We start from the raw sequence: 11,053 nt of genomic DNA on the forward strand, positions 1-11,053 counted from the left end.
AAGCTTATAAGCATAGGTTTCAAAGTAAAACATAGTTAACCATAGTGATGAATGGCTGAAAGACAAATCATGTTAACTTTTTTTCCTGAATCTGTATTTTCTGGTCTTCGTACAACGAGCTTGTAATAGAAATACTTTTATTTTGGTATCAATCTTCATTTCATATCAGTATTTATGCTTACTGATTTTAATCTGAAATGAAATCTGCATTCTTGGCATCTGTTAGAAACTTTGAGAAAGTTCCCACCCACCCGACCCTTCAAGAATGACAAAACGAAGAGTCCTCTCCGCCAAGGATGAAACTTTGTGTCTGTGAACTTCTTGTTGCTTGGCAACGTTTACATGTATCACCCTAACTTTCAGTGGTCATTTTTTTTTTAAGTTTCTACTTAAATACCAGTTAACATACGGTGAATATGAGTTCCAGGTGTACAGTACAGTTCTGACAACACCCAGTGCTCATTACAAGTGCCGTCCTAAATCCCCATCACCTATTTCATCAGTTGCCCGTCCACCTTCCCCCACCCCGTAACAATCAGTTTGTTCTCTAGAGTTTAGAGTCTGTTTCTTGGTTTTTCTCTCTCTCTCTCTTTCTCCCCCCTTTGCTCATTTGTTTTGTTTCTTAAATTCCATATATGAATGATATCATATGGTTATTAGTCTTTCCCTGTCAGTGGTTGTTTCTTAGCCTGGATTTTGCAGAATACAGTTAGAGTTGAAATAGTCCAGTATCAGATACCTTGCTCATTCTTGGAATTTTCCACATTAATAAAGAAAATTGCACACAAAATAGGCTTGGGAGAATGAGGAAGAAGCTTACTTACAAAAGCAGTGTGGTGGCAAGTAGGGGCTGAAGTCGGAAGAGTTAGCTGCTAAGTTACTGATAGGGGAGGAAGAGGAAGCACTTTGTATGGAAAACACTGAGAGGACTGAGAGGGAAAAATCCAAGGGGAAACGGAGACAGCGTTAAAGTTAGGTAGATTTTTCTCATCTGACCAAAATGAGAATATGCTTGAGTGCTGATGGAAAGAGTCCTTTAGTGAGAGAGATTAAAAACACAGTTTCAGGAGAGACAGTGAATGAGACTCTGACAGTAAGGAGTAACCAGACTCTGAGAGCATGAGAAGGGGAAAAGGGGAACCAGAACACACCTGAACTCAATGGTCTTTGGAAGTGAGAGGAAGAGAGGCTAGAAACAGAGGCGGGTTTTTCCATGGTGATGGAAAGGTATGGGAGCTCCTTTTTGGTGTTTTCTGTTTTTGAAAATAGAAACTTAACGCTCCATGCTTCTTATATATATGTTTTTTAAAGATTTTATTTATTTATTTGACAGGGAGAGAGACAGCCAGCGAGAGAGGGGACACAAGCAGGGGGAGTGGGAGAGGAAGAAGCAGGCTCCCCGCGGAGCGGGGAGCCTGATGCGGGACTCGCCAGGACCCCGGGATCACGCCCTGAGCCGAAGGCAGACGCTTAACAACTGAGTCACCCAGGTGCCCCCATGCTTCTTATATTAACCACATATATAGGATGAGGACATAATGCCCCCTACACACACACACACACACACACACACACACACACGCATACACATAAGCAGTCACACTCAGGACACAGTCACACATACATTCACACATACTCAAGAAGAGGGGGAGATGACTAGCTTATTTTGTGAGGAAACAAAATAACAAGAGAATAACTCTAAGTTGGGACTGAATTCCATTCCTTATAGTTCATGCATAAGACTCAATTAGTTAAAGTTTTTGGCTAAAATTAATTGCAAGCAGGGCTTTAAAAGTCAACCAAAGGAATCAGGTTGTTGATTTACTTCCTGTCCTGAGATACGACGGGAAGAGGATGAGCTGTATAGCTAATGTGGAAAGTAAAACTTTTCTGGTTTTGTTTGTTTGTTTTTTTTTTTTTGCATTCTTTGAAATGATGTGCAAATCAGAACCAACTGAATTAAGCAGGTGATGCATAGCACTTGAATACAATGATTAATGGAACCTACACAGTAATTTATGGGGAAATGCTATTGAGCTCCGATATTATCCTGACCATTTTTACCACACACTATAGTTCAGTATGTGTGTAAGATATCACCTTTTTTAAAATAAAAAACAAATTTACATTATCTATTTTTTTTCACATGATCAATCTCGGTAGATAGACTCTTTTGACCATTTCCGGTACGAAGCAGTAAGCCTCACCTTGGTGGTGCCTGGATAACGTTTCTTTACAGTGTCATGTTTTATGGGATCCTAGTGGGAAGGAGAAAAAGGATTAAAAGTGTTTAAAATTAAGAAATTCATGCACTATTAGTATAGGATCATCATTCTTAGTTTTAGTCTCCCCAATTCAAAACCCCAGGACTATATGCATATATGTGTGGACGTGTTTTGCATTACAAAAAACCTCAATGGCAGTATAGAATTAAAAATAACTGCAAGTAGTTTATGCACTGTTGCTTGTATCTGTACTGATTTTTAAAAACCCTTACTAGTGTTTCATATTTGCTTTATGCCCTTTAAAGGACTCAGATTCATAATATACAAAGAAGTTTATGTGATATATAGAGCAGAGCCATAAACCATATTTTATGCATAACAGTGATTAAATGCACGCTTGATATATTTCACTAAGATGGAAACCATGTCGAAAGGCTTACATTTTGATAACTTTCCTTTTGGGGGACATTTCTAAATTATTTAAGTTGAAGAATAAAATGACTTGTTTGTGAATTTACATGCTCTTTTTAATCATCTTTAGGTAATGCTGATATGGCAAAGACGCTAAATTACAGGCAGCAGTGGGAATCTACTGTATAAAAGGCACAGAATCATTTTGTATATGAGTCCATGAGGAATATTCTGTTCAAGGAGAGGAGACATAAGAAAATTACCTAACTCATGAACCACACATTAAGAGCGTAGTCAGCTGTTGTAAATGCGTATCCAACAACAAACCATTATGTATCTTTGGCTTAATTATATGCGCTTATTACACACCGGTACTGGGGAGTGGAGGTTGCTGTTTGCATTACTTGTGGTTTTCTCTATCAAAACAACATTAGCATTACGAAGCTTATCAAGGTTACGTATGAGTTCTCTGGCTTGAGTTTGTAGTCCTTTTATTTTGTGCACAACCCAAAGAAGATGAGGAGAACAAATTAGGAAATATTTTAATCATGCTAGCAAAGAATCTCTAAATTTAGAAATGGAGTGAATTTATAGACATGGACAGACATCAGCAAAATTACTAAGCTTTTGTAAATCAACCTGATGTTTAGGAAGAGAGTGAAAAAGTTAGATAAATTCAGCATTTAATTTTTTCCCCTAGAGTTCCATCTTAAAGGGTATTAATTATTATTATGATGTTAGTGTTATTTACTAGTACTTCAGAAAAGGGGAAAATGTTAAGCCACCAAATAATTTATGATTTACAGTTTTTACAAGTCACATTAAATAAACAATCTAGGCAAAATTGTTCTGTATGTTTAAGAGCATCTCCTAACCAAATGGAGGTATTAAAACATTTATTGTGTGGAAAGTACAATAGAAATATATGTGTATCGAAAACAGCCTCAAAAGATCGTAAGTGGCTCTAAAAAGAAAAATTTTATGGAGTTCATTTATATATATCATCAAAACCTGTTACTTTTACAAATCAGATTCCCCTACTGATTTTGATGTGTGCTTATTTTAAAAGCATCAAAGTCATTAACCCAACCTTGAATTTCACCACTTTCTATCCTTAATCTTCCCATGTCTTTCCTTTACTCCCGTCTTCCTTCCTTTCTAAAGGGGGAAAAAGTAAGGTTCCACTAAAGAAGATAACACATGTCGTGATGAACATAATCCTGTTACTGTAATTAAAATAAAAACGTTTTGGAGGAATAAACAACAAATGGTGCCCAATGCCCAGAGAAAATTAAAATTCTATTTGGAATTCCCAAGGGGTCTAGTACCAATCCCACAGTTGAAGTTTGATAGTTTCTTGGGAAGACAACAGCTTAGTAAAGCAAGGGGTTTGGATCCATGAAAAATATAATCATAGCAAAAGAAGAAACACTATATAATGTTATTGATTTATAGTAGGCACAGGAAAGGAGCAGATGGTCGTTTGGAAAAAAACAGGTAGTCATTTTAGTAGATGCCTCTCCGTCAGAAGCATGAATTGTATTTCTTACAACCACAGAAAATCTGCAGATCTCTAGAAATACCAACAAATTTCTAGAAATAGAAGTAATCCTCTGGTAATTTTTTTCTTAGAATAAAGGTTAGGGTTAAATATAAAGGTAAGCAAAATTTTTCCAGCAGTTACATTGGTCTTTAAAGATTCTGTGGCCCCTTCTTTCACAGGAGCCGACACTAAAATAAATAGTCACTTTTTTGTATTACACTGTAAGTTATAAACTAATTTGTCCTCATTTTATTAATATTTAGAGAGAGATTATTTTCAACTCATTTTTTTTGAAAAATACTTTTGTTTAACAATTATCGTGACATTTTTCTTAGGGATTGCTTTCAGAATGAAACCATCTGACGTGACTAGAACAATGAGGTAATTTTTTAGAATTTAGATTACCTCCACAATGTCTATTACGTATTTTTGCAACTCAGCAAATTATTTCATTTCTCTCTCCCTAGTATGGAAATTTAATCTAGGTATTTATTTCATTTTCAGTAACCTATTTGAAGAAAGACTACCCTTCAGTATACAGTATTACATTATGCATTCACAACTGATACTATAAATTATGCGATCTAACAAAAAAATTATTAATGGTTTATGGGGGGGCAACCGTGAAATCTCAACTGCTAGCAATAGAAAGTAATTTTCCCTGTTGCCCATCAGAAAGGTAAAGGAGCCCAGAGAGTGTGTTTAAACAGCTCTGTGGCATTTACTCTTGCACATGTCACTGTTTATAAAGACAAACAGTAAGGCCCTAAAACAAACTGGAAGTCTAAAGCTTAAGCCATCTTTCTTTATTTTCTTTCTTTTGTTCTCTCTCTCTTTCTTTTTCTCTCTCTCCCTCTCTCCCTTCTGCTTTTATAAGAAATTTTTTCTTTTCTTTTTTTATCTAAATTCCAGTTAAAAAATATGCAATGCTTCATAAATTTGTGGGTCATCCTTGAACAGGGCCCAGGCTAATCTTCTCTGTATCGGTCCAATTTTAGTGTATGTGCTGCCAAAGCAAGCACAGGCCAGCTTTAAACATCAGTAAACAGATACTTTTAAACTATAGCTTGGCACTTTGATACTTTTCTAAGGAAGTCCATTTTAACATGCAGTTTGCGACAGCCACGTAAAGGGAATTGTCAATTTACTGTATGACATTGATGACAGAATTTGCCAGCTCTTTTCTTCTGCAGTTTTTACTAGTGCTCCCCCCAAATGGAGTATTTTATAATTATTGAAATCACTGAATGTAGGTTATAAAGACACCTCAGCCTATTTAGTATCACCTGAATTAGAGAAGAGATCCTGTGAACCTGGGGATGAATCCTTGTGCGGGTCTGTGTTGCAGGAAGGGATTCCTCCAGTCTGCATGGGCGTCGAGCAAGTGAGCACCCCGGCCAGGATCATTCAGAGACCTCCCAGGTCAACCCGGAAGTTCCAGATGAGGGAGGAAACTGAACTTGTTGAGCTCCATCCATCTCTAGGGTTGTGTGGTTTCTTTTTCCCCAGCAGCATTTTTCAAAACCATGAGGCTGGGTTCAAAGAGCTGATTACGATTTTGCCGAAATGGTTCCACAGAATGAGGTCCGCTGCAGTGGACACGGGGCCTGGACTGGGTAGAAAAAGTGGGGAGTGTGTGATAGATCACGGGATCAAGGCCAGAGCAGCAAAGCCATTGAGGAGATCCCCTGGGATAACACAGGTTCTCCCTCTCCTTATCTCATGCGTCCCCCCCCGCCCCGTGATGATAGCGTCATCATATAGCATTTCATCTCAAACAGTGTAAATCTGGGGGCAGATGTGGTTCAATTTGCAGAACTCTGTTTTACAGAAAGTTTTTAATTTCTAAAAACATTTTGTGTAAAAATTACAGAGAAATTAGTTGTATACAGGAATTCAGTATGGATTAGGACAGATCTTATTATATTTTCTTGGATTGTGCTCCCAGCAATTCTACTAAATCTCAAAATCTCAGAAAAACCAGACTTTGTATTAAAACATCCCACCCAAAAAGAAGATGAGCCATTTCATACCCTATTTTTCAAAGACTCCATCCTAATTCTACTAAAAGTGTTGAGTAACTCATTTGTTTTGCTTTATTTTTATGTGCACTGCCATATTTCTTAATGCTAAAAATGAACGTTCACTCACTACAGGATATTCTTATCTGCATTTTTCATCCTTAAATTAATACATTGATTCATCTGTAAGTTAATACACGAAGATAATATTCTTAGGACTCATGAATCTGTCCTTTTCCAGATTTTATTTGATGTTGGCCTAGGGTCCTTCCACCCTGTGCTACAAGAGAGGATTCCTTTTGTTTTGTTCAGAGTAGTCAGTGATTTTGGTATAGGGTAGAGAGTTGCATGTAGAATTCTTGGATCATTAATGAAAATAAAACTGCTTTGCAATTTTAATTTTCCCATATGCTGCTAGTAATGAGTGAAATAAATTATTACACACTGGATTATATAATGAATTATATAGTGAAGTGGGTTGAATTATGTCTCCCCGAAAAGATATGTTTAAGTCCTAATCTCAGGTATCTGTGAATGTGACCTTGTTTATAAAGAGGGTCTTTAGCGATGTAATCCACTTAAGATGATGTCCTCCAGGATTGGGGTAGGCCCTGAAACCAATGACTGGTGTTGTATTGTTTTTATCTTTTTTTTAAGATTTATTTATTTATTTAAGAGAGAGTGTGTGTGTGCAAGCGTGCATTGGGGGGGGGGCAGAGGGACTCTGGACTGAGCGTGGAGACTGCTGATTCAGGACTCAATCCCACGACCCTGAGATCATGACCTGAGCCAAAACCAAGAGTCAAATGCTTAAGTGTCCACACTATCCAGGTGCCCCTGACTAGTGTTTACACAAGAGAAAAGAGCAGCAGATCTGGGTACGAGACACAGAGGGCCACACACAGGGAGGAAGGCCGTGTAACAATGGAGGCAGAGGCTGGGGTGATGCACTGACAAGCCAAGGAATGCCAGTGATTGCTGGCAATCAGCAGAAGCAAAGAAAAAGACGTGGAATGCCTTTTCCGCGCAGAGCTTCCACAAGGAACCAATCCTATCAACACTTTGATATTAGATTTCTGGCTCTTGAACTGTAAGAGAATGCATGTCTTTTGTTTTAAGCCACCCAGTTTGTGATCACAGGTTACAGCAGCCCTAGGAAATGGATACATGCAGTATATGCACATTTGTCAAATAACCACAGTTCAGATGCTTTTTTTTTTTAAAGATTTTATTTTTTTGTTAGAAAGAAACAGATTGAAGAAGGAATGGGAGGAGAGGCAGAGGGAGAAACAGACATGAGGGAGGCTCATGTGGGACTCAATCCCAGGACCCTGGAATCATGACCTGAGCCAAAGGCAGACACTTGACCAACTGAGCCACCCAGGCACCTCATGGTTCAGATTCTTTTTTGGCAAAAGAAGAGTCCGCATGAGCCAGGACTTCCCATTCCTCTAGAAACATAAGAGAGAAACCCCCACTAGGGCACCTGGAGAGTTCTTCTTAATTGTTAGATATCCAAAGACATTGACTTATTTTTCCTCATAGTATGCTCTTAATTTATTTTTGTCATTACCTAAAGTTACTAATAACTTGAAGTATGTTGAAAGTGGAAGTCAGAATTGTTTGTTGTAGAATTTGGGGTTTCACAGGAAAACATTCAACTCACAATGGAGGTTGTAACTTTTCCATCTTCAGTTGCTTCCCAAATAATTTGTATTGTAAATAGGAATCGGTTTTTCTATTAAAAATGAACATGTCACTCATGCATTAATACAGGTGTATTAGAAATGTTAAAGGTACACACACTCAGGAAAAAATCTGGTGGTGTAGATACAAAAACAGTAACAGAATTGGAAGTTTACAATTTTCTACTTTTTGGTTGTATGAACTTCCTACTTTTTCTACCATGATTATGAATTGCTTGATAATAAAAAAAATTAATAAAGAGTTTGCTTAGTGCATTGCATGAAATTTACATTTTTCTTAGGTCACACATTTCCCTGACCTTGTGCCAGGAGAATTAAGGCAACGGACCTCTCGTCTCCTTGCCTTGAAATTTTTTTTCCTACACGCACACACACACATCCAACTAATAGAGGACTGTTAGCTTTATCAGCAATGAGATGCAAAGGAGACATAAATCATGGATGTATCTGACATTTAACCAATTTAGATTCCTTTCACACCACTTTCAATTTCAAGTGTGTCCTTTGATTCTCCATTTAGAGAAAACAACCCGTCTGCTGATCGGAGAACATCTAACCAAGGCTGCCCCATCCCTACAACTCTTGGAAGCCTACTTGGTCACAACAGAGTAAGATGTGGTTGTGCTGCATGCAACTCAAGGGGCCACATGTGGCAGCCATGAAATTAACCCTGTTTTCTGGAAACTCTCAGCATTTTATGGAGTCTTCAGCGTTAAAAAATTTTCAGAATGCCCTATTTCATGGCATTACCAGCTTTTAAAAGCTGGCAATATTTCTAGGCTCCCCACTAATTTAAGGGCAACATTATAATTCAAATAGCCTACAAGGCCCTCCATGATCCAGACCGACCTTGCCAGGTGCTCCCTTATTCTCACACCCCACCCTCAAGTGGGCCATGACCTCTCCTGCCACAAACTGTTTGCATATACTGTTCCCTCTGCCTGGAATTCTCTTCCTCCCTACCTCTCTACCTAAATAATCCCACTCATACATCAGATTTCGTCTGGGTTTTTGTTTCTTCAGAGCAACCTCCCTTTTGCCTCCAAACGATGTCAACCACACACAGCATGATATTCCTCTCCTTCCTAGCACTAACCAAGGATGAAATTTTCTATTAGTATGACTACTAATTTTTTTAAAGATTTTTTTTTAATTCATTTGAGAGAGAGAGTGAGAGCAGAGAGGGAGAAGGAGACTCCCTGCTGAGCAGAGGGCCCGATGCGGGACTTGATCCCAGGACCCTGAGATCGTGACCTGAACCAAAGGCAGATGCTTAACCAACTGATCCACCCAGGTGCCCCACTATGACTATTTTATTAATATCTATCACATCCTCCAGAATGTAAGTTCTATGAGGGCAGAGATGAAGCTGGTGTTTTGTTGTTTTTTTGTTGTTGTTGTTCACCGTACAGTCCTCAGCACTTGGAGAGTGCTGGGCACATGTTTAGGCTATAAATACTTAATTGAACAAATAGATGAGTGAATTGGAAATACAAACTTTAAGAATTCTTCAATGCCCCCAGTTCTTGAAGACCTCTCCTTCCAAGTCTGGGAGACATGAAACCATGTGCTCACTCAGACACAGATGGAAGGAGAGCTTTGAAAACAGTGGAGTCTCATGGTCATTCCTAAACCAGTGTTTAACCATGTGAGCACTCTCCTTCCTTTTGAGGTACACTACCAGCGGTTCTCTTATGTATCCGGTTCCCAGCAAGAAATTTCTACAGTTTCTTCTTTCTGTGTGCATGATGTCTTACATTGTATTACTCAGTAGAGTTACAATGAGGGTATGTTCATAAGAAGGTAGATTCCTTCATCCCTACGTTATATGTGTTTTGTTTTGTTTTGTTTTGACCTGCCGACTATTCTCTGATATCCTGACCAAGCCTCCGAAGATGGTGCCTTTCCAGACTGACCTAGCATATGGGGTTTCTAGACTCAGCACTGCCACTCAGTAAAACTTCACATGAAGTTTTGATTGCTTTCCGACAGGCATACTGAGGGCAAGAAACTGAGATCAGTTGCAAGGTTTCATTCTCTCTCCATTCCTTATCAGTTGCAAAGGCAGCTATTCTGAAATCTTTCTTGTCCTCTGCCTGGAAGGGGATTCTTCAACTGCCCGGACAGTCATGCATATCAGGGCTCACATAGGACACTTGACCATGTTTCTGAGTCCCAGAGGTTTTATTCCAGACCTCCTGCCAAGCCTCTGCTGTCACTGCTGGATACTCCAAAGGAGGGAAAGATTTTCTCACCTCTCTTTTTGTTTAACCCAAGGCAGAAATAAAGACTGTTGTGACAGCCAAACACAATGTTCTTAGAGCACAGATGGGCAAGTGTCTGCCCATTCTTTTATAGAAACATAAAAAGAAAAATGTGAGATTTTAGGAAGAAGAGAGGCTTTTACCAGGTTGTTTAATGGTGTTACCCATTCCCTCTTCTTGCAAACAGACCAGTCATTTCAGAAAAGAGGCCTTCAGGTACCGTGCTTAAGATAGTCCCAGTCTGTTTACTACATGCACTTCCTCAGAGAAGGAAACATCATTAAACGCCGGTGTCAGGGCCTCACGCACATGAGGGGCATTTCTCCAGAGTTCTCCCATGAAATAGAGCCAAATGACGACCTTCAGCGACATTGCTCCTTTTCAGTGTTGTGCTCATTTTAGTTAGACCCACTCAGTGGGCCATTATGGTCTGATTCTCTGAAGGCCACTCACTGCTGCCACCTCCAAGGTGACAGGGCACACACTGTGAGGGGGAAGACCTGTGTCTGCCCTGTCCCAGCCCCAGCCGCTCTGCAGCTACTTACTCACCGTACCAAGATTGTGAGTCCCAAGAGATTAACTTTAGAAGGCAGGCTTGTGGTGAGGCTTCAAGCATCGAGTGTGGCGTGTGGAAGGGACACGACCAGGCCTTTGTTCACCTCTGGAATCTCTCTGCACACCTTGCTTACCTGTAAGGTGTGGCCCTTTTGCTTGTTTTTAAAAAACTTTAATTTTCATAAGGATCTGGTTGGCTTTATTTAATGATTCATGAAATGAGCGGCATCCCATCTAACAAACGAAAGGGTGCTCCCAACACTTGACCTTTTCATACCTCTTCCTGGCGTCGAGCTTGACAAGAAAATGACGAAAAGGGAGAACCGCC

The 11,053-nt window shown here is 39.3% G+C and overlaps 1 non-coding gene across 1 annotated transcript; it reads right to left on the reverse strand.

The window, feature by feature from the left end:
* Positions 1 to 5,094: 5,094 nt before the first annotated feature.
* On the reverse strand, positions 5,095 to 5,201 carry LOC117795441. Its single transcript, XR_004619466.1, has one exon. It is a non-coding gene; the product is annotated as a U6 spliceosomal RNA (small nuclear RNA).
* Between the last annotated feature and the right edge of the window lie 5,852 nt (positions 5,202 to 11,053).

The sequence above is a fragment of the Ailuropoda melanoleuca genome, chromosome 1 (genome assembly GCF_002007445.2).
Source record: "Ailuropoda melanoleuca isolate Jingjing chromosome 1, ASM200744v2, whole genome shotgun sequence".
In the NCBI taxonomy this organism is placed as follows: domain Eukaryota; kingdom Metazoa; phylum Chordata; class Mammalia; order Carnivora; family Ursidae; genus Ailuropoda; species Ailuropoda melanoleuca.